This window comes from Amborella trichopoda, chromosome 1 (genome assembly GCF_054954075.1).
Source record: "Amborella trichopoda isolate Santa Cruz 75 chromosome 1, AtrichopodaSantaCruz75HAP2 v2.0, whole genome shotgun sequence".
NCBI lineage: Eukaryota > Viridiplantae > Streptophyta > Magnoliopsida > Amborellales > Amborellaceae > Amborella > Amborella trichopoda.
Window position 1 is genome coordinate 6,518,753 of NC_142336.1, and position 9,487 is coordinate 6,528,239.

Here is a 9,487-nt window from a genome sequence, read left to right on the forward strand (position 1 = left end):
CATGCTTGCCATATTATTTAAAACTACATGCGTGTCAATTAAATGACCATGCTTTTGATTAATGTGTCCGATTAATGAGCACATCATGTTAATTAACCAATATAAACAATTTGTTATGGTAAACACTCATTTAATTTTAGTAAACACTATAAACAATTAATTTGATATGTCATTAATATGTCAACTCATTCAATTTTGCTATAAACAACTATAAGCAATTGTTATAGTAAACACTATAAATAATTAAATGAGTGTTCATAAAAACTTACAATTGTTTATAGTAACATGCATGTCAATTAAATGACCATGCTTATTTGGTTGTCATGCTTTTGATTCAAAAGTTTTGAAGCATGGCATATTAAATGAGCATGTCCTCTAATTTATGAATTTTAGTATAGCATATTAATGAGTGCGTCATGTTTTCAAATTAATGCGTCATATTAAATGAGTCTCATCAACATATTTTTTAATTAAATAAATTAATTAGCGTGTCAAATTAAAAAAAAACCATGTAAAAGTTTTTACTATTTATTAGTAAAATAGTGTTTTCGATAGGCTTTATTACCATATTTTATTTTATTTTTATTTTATTGTATCTATTGTGTATATTGCCGATAGGATTTTTTTTAATTTTGATATCTTTATTTTTCATTTTTTTTGGGTAAATATTTTTTGAAAATTTTAATATCATAACATTAGAATGTATTGGGGGTTTTATTTTTAATTTTAATCATATGATATAGAAGAATTTTTTAAATTTTTTTAATCACATTTACTATAATATTATAATTAATAGCTATATATTGAATGGTTAACGTAAGTTCATACATGGAAAGAACATATTCACATATTGATGAAAAAAATGAAAGTTAATAATGTAGTACCCTCATTTTATATTGGATTACTAAAAAACAATATTTATAATGAATTTTAATAACTTTTTTGGAGTTTTTTAAGGTTTAATCCGACTGATTCCTGATCCGGATCGCCGATTCATCGATCCGTATGGGTTTATGGGGTGCTCGATCCGAGGCACCAATCCGTTTTTTAAACCGTTGCCATCAAGGCATTGGTGGTTAGAGGGTAGATGCCCCAACATAGTGTCCTAAACTCTATTGCCATTGTTAACACTTCAGCGAAAAAAAAGAAAAAGAAAAAAAAACAATGATGACAAAGAGGAAGTTTGCGTGCATAGATGATTCATATCAAAATCCACTCTAAGATTCATATTCCCCTCCAAGATTGGATTTGAACCATCCATTTTGATTTACCTTAGTGCCCCAGAGTTTTGATCTCAAAATTGTTTGCTCCTAAAATTATTTACAAAGTAAAGAAAACATTGTTTGGAAAATTTTCAAGTCATAAAAACTCCTAACAAGGTATTTTGCCCTTGAAATCAAATTAGGAAGTTTGTCCTGCAGGGCCATCATATAGGCAGGAAAAAATATTTCCCACCTTTTTTAATTTGTTTTAATATTTTTGTAAAACTTCTATCTCCAAGTTTTCCCTTTATTTTGGATTAAGTTTTTATAGGGCCTAGGCTTTATGAAAACAAAATAAAACATTCATCTCAAATCCTCATTCAGAAAGCACTTTGGGCATAAAAAATGTTCATGATGGCTCTAAAATCAATAAAATTTGAAACTAAAAAAATGTTACAGATCTTACGGATTAGTGAATACTTATTTTTAAAATGAAATGGATGGTCTAGATAATTTATTGGAATATATACTATTTTGAGAACTTGAAATCGTATTTCTTTTTTACAACCTAATGTTCAAGCTGAGTTGATCCATTTAAAGGTTTTTCAACAATTGAATTACAATTTTTGATGAGTTATGAGGTGAGGTTTACTTATTTTGATAGGGTTGCAGCCCTATCAAACCCTTTCGCTTTATTTTTTTAATAGAACCCAAATTGTGGCCTAGATCCCCGGGAACAATGTGGGGCCCTTTGATCATTGGAAAGTATAGAAGGATCAATGCTAGCATAACACCACGATAAGTTCCTCTCTCTAACAACTTGAAACACAAGTCTTTGTATTCTCTCTCTAAAAGTTTCGAGATAATTTATTTCTATTGAAATTTGAAGTAGTTTCTGAGTATAAAAATGTTTTGAAGTAGTTTCTCTAAAACAAAATCTCTAAATACTAATAATTTAAGATAATTTATTCCTAAAGTTTTTGAGATAGTTTCTTTCTCTAAAATTTTAAATTCTAAATTTTTAAAGAGAAATTTGTGATTTATTTACTCATCAATATTCTCATCAAAACTAGACTACTTTATTCCTGGTGGAGGAGGTGGTTGCAAAGTTAAATAGACATTGGGTTGTTGTGGGATTTAAAATATATTCGGAGATTCTACGCCTAAAAATATTGGGAGGTCCTACGCCTAGAAAGTATGGTCCAGGGTATCCATAATTTTCCCTATAATTATGACCGAAGTTCCCCTATTGAGTGGTTAAGAAATTAGAAAAACGAGACAAAAGCTTTACTACCTGTTCATATTTTGAGATTACACATTATCCTAAATATGAGCTACCCTCGTGGAACTAAATAACACTACTCTCATCCCTCACCTAAGGTATATAATATAGATCATTATTATTGGAAGCCCTCTCTCTCTACGGTAGTATTGCATACTCTCCTACATATTTGTTAGTTTTTTAGCATTTGATACATGTACGAATGCTATAAATGCTAACCCCAAAACTAGCATTTTAAATATAATGTCTACGCGTCATTCAGATAAAGGGGAAAGCAAGATATTAAGTAAAATTAGTACCTCCATAGCCAAATTTTCAAAGATTTACAAAAAGTGTTTACACTGTGTCCTTGATGTGTCAAACCATGCAAAACAACCATTAACACATATACTCACCCTACACAAGCTAGAGTTTCTTGCAAAGGAAATGGGGAGCCTACCCAACTTCTTTACACAAACTTGTGCTCCTTTTGAAAATAGGATATTTCAACTTCAATCTTTCAAGAGAAAAATACCATAAATATTGTGCTCCACAAGCAAGATTAGCATTTACTCCCTCAAGTAAATTACCTATTTCTTGATATAAGATTTTGGGAATTTACTTTGAAAAAATATACAAAGAGACCATTTATCTTTTGTACAATGATGTTATAATCATTCTTGTCCCTTAAATTTTAAAATGGGTGGTTGTAAGAATATCAATGAATATGTTATCATATGGATATATATCATATAGATATGTATCTCGTGATAAGATTAGGTGTCCTTGTATGGATATGTATCTCTTAATTGTGATTGATAAGATTATGTGCCCTTGATATTATATGATAAATATCTATTCTTGATCGATCCATATTGGTTGTATATTTATACTGGTCTTATGCTCTGTGTCCATTGATACATTTAAAAATATACTAGACAAGTATAAATATACATTGAGTAATAGTTATGGATAGACATCTATCATGTATATAATATTATCATAATCAAGAGATACATATTCATATAATGATACCTAACCTTATAAAGATATACATATCCACATAATATGTGTCTAGTCGATAACACAATAGACACAAAGTTCCAAAAAACCAATTTCTCGAACTTCGTGAAGCCATCCAATTTGACATCTAGTGAGTGGGAATAGTTGTGATCTCCTTGTAATAAAGATAAATAATCTCTTTATAAACAATCGTTTTTATTTTAGAATCAATGACATGTACCAAATAACTATTAAGTACTTAAACAACTAGGTCAAACCATTTAGAAAGTCGACAGTATGAAACTATTGTTCTATGATCTATTGTTGACTAAAACAATCGCTTTGATTTTTCCTCCCACATGAGATGGAAAACTCCAGGGATATTGATAAGAAAGTAATAATTGAAGAGGAACTTTACATCTAGTCCTACCAATATATAAAACATTTGTAAAAATTTATAAACCTTTGATATCTGTCTCTGGAACAGTGAGAAAGTTGGATGATAAAACCCAAGTTGTGAGCTTTCGGTTATCGCCTCTTTAACCTAGAGAGAAAGAGAAGCCCTCTCGCAACTATACTGATTCATAAAATATAATTAAGTATGCATGCATATAAATAGGAGCAATAAAACAATGAAGCAAGCTCCAAACACACAGATTTTTTGTGTTTTATGCTTCTAGACTATGCCGACGAGGGAGGCAAATAATCCCTTATAAACAATATACAATACAAATATTTAAGGAGACAAAGACCATCATCCAAGAGACTTTATATCTTGAATTTCCATCTTCAAGAGGCTTTGATCATTCTTGGTCCTTTCTTTAAGAGGATATCTACTCTCTTGGATTGCAAGTCTCTCACTCCATCTTTTGAGACTCTTGGTTCTCTTTAGGATTTTCTTTCTTTAAGGTGTTCTTTCTTTTTTACTTGGGTTTTTTTCTCGAAAACTCGTCTCTCTCTTAGGTTCTCTCTTGGGCTTTTCATGCTTTATGTAGAGCATATCTCTTCAAGTTTAAGAGGCTTCAACCTAAAAGCTAGAAGTTGAACTTGAACATCCAACTTTCTCACCCTTCCAAAATTATGTATACTAGAGGACTCATGTCCGAGGCATTTTTAGGGCTTATAATGATTTGCACCCCAAATCGTTAGTCCTAATGACTTGCTCCCCAAGTCATTTGGGCCTTGTGTTGCTTCTCCAGTATGTGGTTCCAATGACTCGCTCCCCAAGTACTTTGGTATTCTCCCCATATACCCCACTCACTTTAAGGGTAATGCCAAAGGGGACCTCCTCATTATAAAAAATAAAGAACTTATAAAAAATGCACCTTAAGTTTTTGTTTATTAAAAAAGCCTCATACTTTCTTAAACGTCATGTATACCCATTTTTTCAGTTTTTGCATTAATTGGACTAAAATAGCCTTCACACTAGTCGTATGACCGTGAAAGCATTACGATAGACTTAATGAAGCGATGGTCTTAATGTTTTGAGGCATCACGGTACTTAAAAAACCTTGATGGCCATGAGAAGTATCATGACACTTAAAGTGTCGTGATGGTCTTCAATTTTATAACGTCATCCAAAATATTATTATAGAATGGCTCTGATGGCCCTTCAAACGAAGAAAGGTGCATGTTTTTCCTTCTTTACAAGCTCTGGAGCTTAGTTACATAGCCCCCCATTTTTCTTCTCATGAGAGGCACATGTTCCTGGAAAAAAAATCACACACACACACTCTCTCTCTCTCTCTTCAAAAGGAGCACGCTATCTCTATATTGGGACCCAATAAGGAAAATTGCTCGCCCTCTCTCTTTAAGGAACATGGAACATATCTCTTAGGAGCATGGAACATAACTCCCTCTCTTTTTAGGAACATAGTTGCTCTCTCTCTCTCTCTCTCTACGCGCACGAATGAGGAATATTGTAGAATTTTAGCTCAGACTTTGACAACCTGGAAATAAGAATTTTGACAAGGGGCTATTATCGATATTTGCAGGGTGGTGCGGGGTAGGAGGTGACCACTATGAGTTGTTGATTGCTTGTGTTGCTGCTTCAACCGCCGCTGCTTCTCCCAAAAAAGTTGTCGTTGATCTATGAATTCCATCATTTTTTTCCTTGTTTACTCTTACTCTTTGGGCATTCAATTTTTGTGATGGCTACTAAAAAAAAAGAGACCAAGAAGAGAAATAAACCCGAGAGAGATAACAAAGAAAATAATGAAATGAAGCAGAGATATGCTCACCACGAAAATCTCTCTTGAATTCAGTGGCCAAAGCTTCAATAGCGATGTCATCCCCAAAAGCAGCAGCCCTTCCATCTTTGTTCTCATCAATGGTTAGAAGACCATCACTGGTAAATAGAATTGAAGACCATCACGGTATGACTGTCGTTATAGAATTGAAGACTATCACGACACTTTAAGAACTATGATACTTCTCATGGTCATCGATACCTCAAAACATCAAGACCATTATGGTATTGAATCTATCGTGATTCCTTCATGGTCATATGACTATCATGAAGGCTAATTTGGTCTAAATAATACAAAAAGTGAAAAAAAGAATATAGATGAAGTTTAGAAAAGTATGGGGTAAGAGCTGTGATACTTCTCATGGTCATCACGGTATTTAAAGTATCGTGATGCTTCAAAACATCAAGACCTTCACGATATTGAATCTATCGCGATTCCTTCATGGTCATACGAATATTGTGAAGGCTACTTTGGTCCAAATATCACAAAAAGTGAAAAAAATGATATAGATGAAGTTTATAAAAGTATGGGTTTTTTAATAATACGTCAAAAGTTAAGGTACATTTTTTATAATTTCCCTAAAAAACACGATATAGATCATCTCATGATCCCTCCTCCTCATGGGACAGAAGACCCCAACAATATCCACCTCTAGTTTCATGCTCTTTTTTATGGTCCCATGGTGCCCATTTCAACTATGCAAATGCAAGATATGGCATTGTATACACTATGACATACAATAAACTTAGTGTCAATGCATAAAGAATTTTATCTATTTCTTTATTCTCCTTTTTTGCATAAGAAATTTTATTTATTTCTTCATTCTCCTTTTTTGCATGATGGGCTATGCTTAGTACTTGGCTTAAAATATCCACTGAGAGAGGAACCAGTTACAACTTGAGAAAAGATTGAATCACTTGGGAAATTATCGAAAATATCCCTTTTTTTCCAAATATTTCTAAAAGTACCTTATTTTTTTCAATTTTATGCACATACACATCCTTTTTTTATTTTTCTATGCAAAATACCCATTCACAAACCTATTGTATTTATGATGGTCTATAATGGACCTAACAGTACATGATGGTCCCAAGCACCCCAAGACACACCCAAGTGGATGCTTGGGGTTTCATAGACCTAATAGGTCTGTAAAAACCCATCATAGACCTAATAGATCCTTTATGGTTCCAATGGGCACAAGATCAACATTTTACTAGGGAGATTTTTCTTTTCGTAATTTAGAAGCCGAATTTGTATAGTGATTGTCAATGACGACACCAGGTTGGAGTGAGTAGCAAATTTTGAATCGGATTCCCTTTGAATTACCCGAGTCACTGGAAAAGATTTTCCTAATATCGAGAATGCCACCTTTGGAGAAGAATATGGCTTCTAAGTTCTAGATGGAACAGATATTACACTGTGACAATATCTAAGTATGGTTTACATTGGAAAGATGAGCAATAGAGGAATTACGGTGAGTTTCTACATGTCTTCATTCAGCTATGATTCAGGGGACGAGAGACCATCATGGACCTAGTAGATTTGTGATCACCGATGACAAACCTAATAGGTTCGTGATGGTCTCGGGACAATCATGCTCCTGGGACCTATATTGGGATCATTATGGACCTATTAGGTCCATGATGGGCCTTCATGGCCCTCATAGGCACCTGAAGGCCCAAGCACCCACCTGGGTGGTTCTTGGGGTGCTTGGAATCACCATATAGACCTATTATGCTCGCGATAGACATGAAGGGCATTTTGAGTATAAATAAATAAAACAAGAAAAAACAAGTATGCACCTAAACTTGAAAAAATATGGGTGTTTCTCAAATTATTGAGTAAAAGGATATTTTTGATATTTTCCTATGCCCTTTGTCTTTCTGAAACATTTCACAACCAACTTTGTTTTGCATCTTGGTTGCCAGCTATTTCCTTCAATCTTCAACCAGTATACCTTGTTCTTGAGTGCTATCTTGCCTTTTTGCAACTTCACAAGTAATAGATGTGGTTCTTGTACAAGGTATCCTATATCCTCTTTTATAGTCTAATCCACTCTTTATGTTCATCCAGCTTCCTGGTAGCTTCCTAGCTTATTCCCATCAATTGGCAGAACATACTCCGATATGCATTTCCTTCTTGAGGGTTTATGTTCCATAGATGACCTTCTCAGTTTAATTGCAGGTGCTAATCCTAGTGCAAGTTGCTCCTCTGCTCTATATCGCCTTGCATTGTCAAGAAATCGTTAGCGTGCATCTCTCTGCCTTATCCTAGCTTAATAACATGCCAACCCGCCTACTTGATTTGTATAGACCCTCCCTCTTTAAGCCCGTCTTAGGTGCTCTCTCCCTCTCTAATCCTGTCCCCTCCCTCTTGAAACCTACTAATTGATTTGCATAAGGTGCTTTGCTTTATCTTTAAGCCTCTTTCTCTCATTTGGACTTTTTTTTGTTTTTTAAGCCCCCTTACTATCTCATTTGAACTTTTTCCGTTCTCTCTCCTTAGCATATCCATTTTTCTTTAGCATATCTAATCAATAAGAAATTATACCGCACAATTATAATAAAAAAATCACCAACATAAGAAATTACACAACATAATTATAATAAAATTTTTCACCCAACATAATCCTCATAAGAGATTAGTAAAAACTCAATTGAAATAATATATATCTTTAGTTTTCTCTAACACCTCAAAATTTTTTTCTGCAATTACCAAACCTTGTAGTTTACTGATCAAACTTCTTTCCATTTTTTAACTTGTATCATAAAGATTTTTAATTTAGTATCATAAATTTATTGCTTATTTGAAATTACATAGATAGACATTTGAAAGACTTCTATAATAAATAAATAAAAATAAGGCTTATCACAATAAAAACACATTATTCCAATCATATTATTCCAATGATTTATCATGTTGAAACCAAAGTTTAATTATGTTAGAAGACATGTGATTCCATGTAAGCGTCAAAATAGGTAAGAAATTGTGTGATGATGACTTTAGAATGATACAAGTATTATTAGAAAATCTTTTTGGAATGGTGATGATGTTATTATTAAAAAATCTTTTTGAAATGGTGATAATGTTATTATTAGAAAATCTTTTTAGAATGCTGTGATAATGACTTTAATTCATTTAAGTGGAATTTTGTGATAAAAAAGAGAAAGAAATGATAGTTTATAGGCAAGTGCTGGTAAAATATTGGTAATACACTTCCCATATTTCTTTCTTATATAGCCAAATAGGAACCCTGCATTTCCCAGGTTGCATCTAAATACTACCCAAATAGTAACAATCAGGTTGCATCTAAATACTATTCAAATACTAAATACTACCCAAACAGTAACAATTATGTTGTATCTAAATACTACCCAAACAATAACAATCCATTTGCAGGTAATATATTACGTCAGTAATATATTTCATAGACAATATATTTCCGGGCTATCACATAGACTTTCAATATCTTTAAACTTTATAAATAAAGATGAAAATATATTTTAGGGCTATCACATAGATGTTCAATATTGAAACTACATTTCTCGAAATTATTTGAAGGTACGCTCTAATTTGATTGTTCAGAGCCTAAGTTTTATACAAACCGCACCTTTATTTATTTAGGATTACATATAATGAAGTCACACTTACTTATAATCATTGCAAAATCCGACAGCTTGGGTATATCATAAAGTTCAAAAAAGTTTTTTTTTTCTGATTTGAGCTTGTTTAATAAAATAAATACGGCCATCTAATTTCATATTTGAACGCCA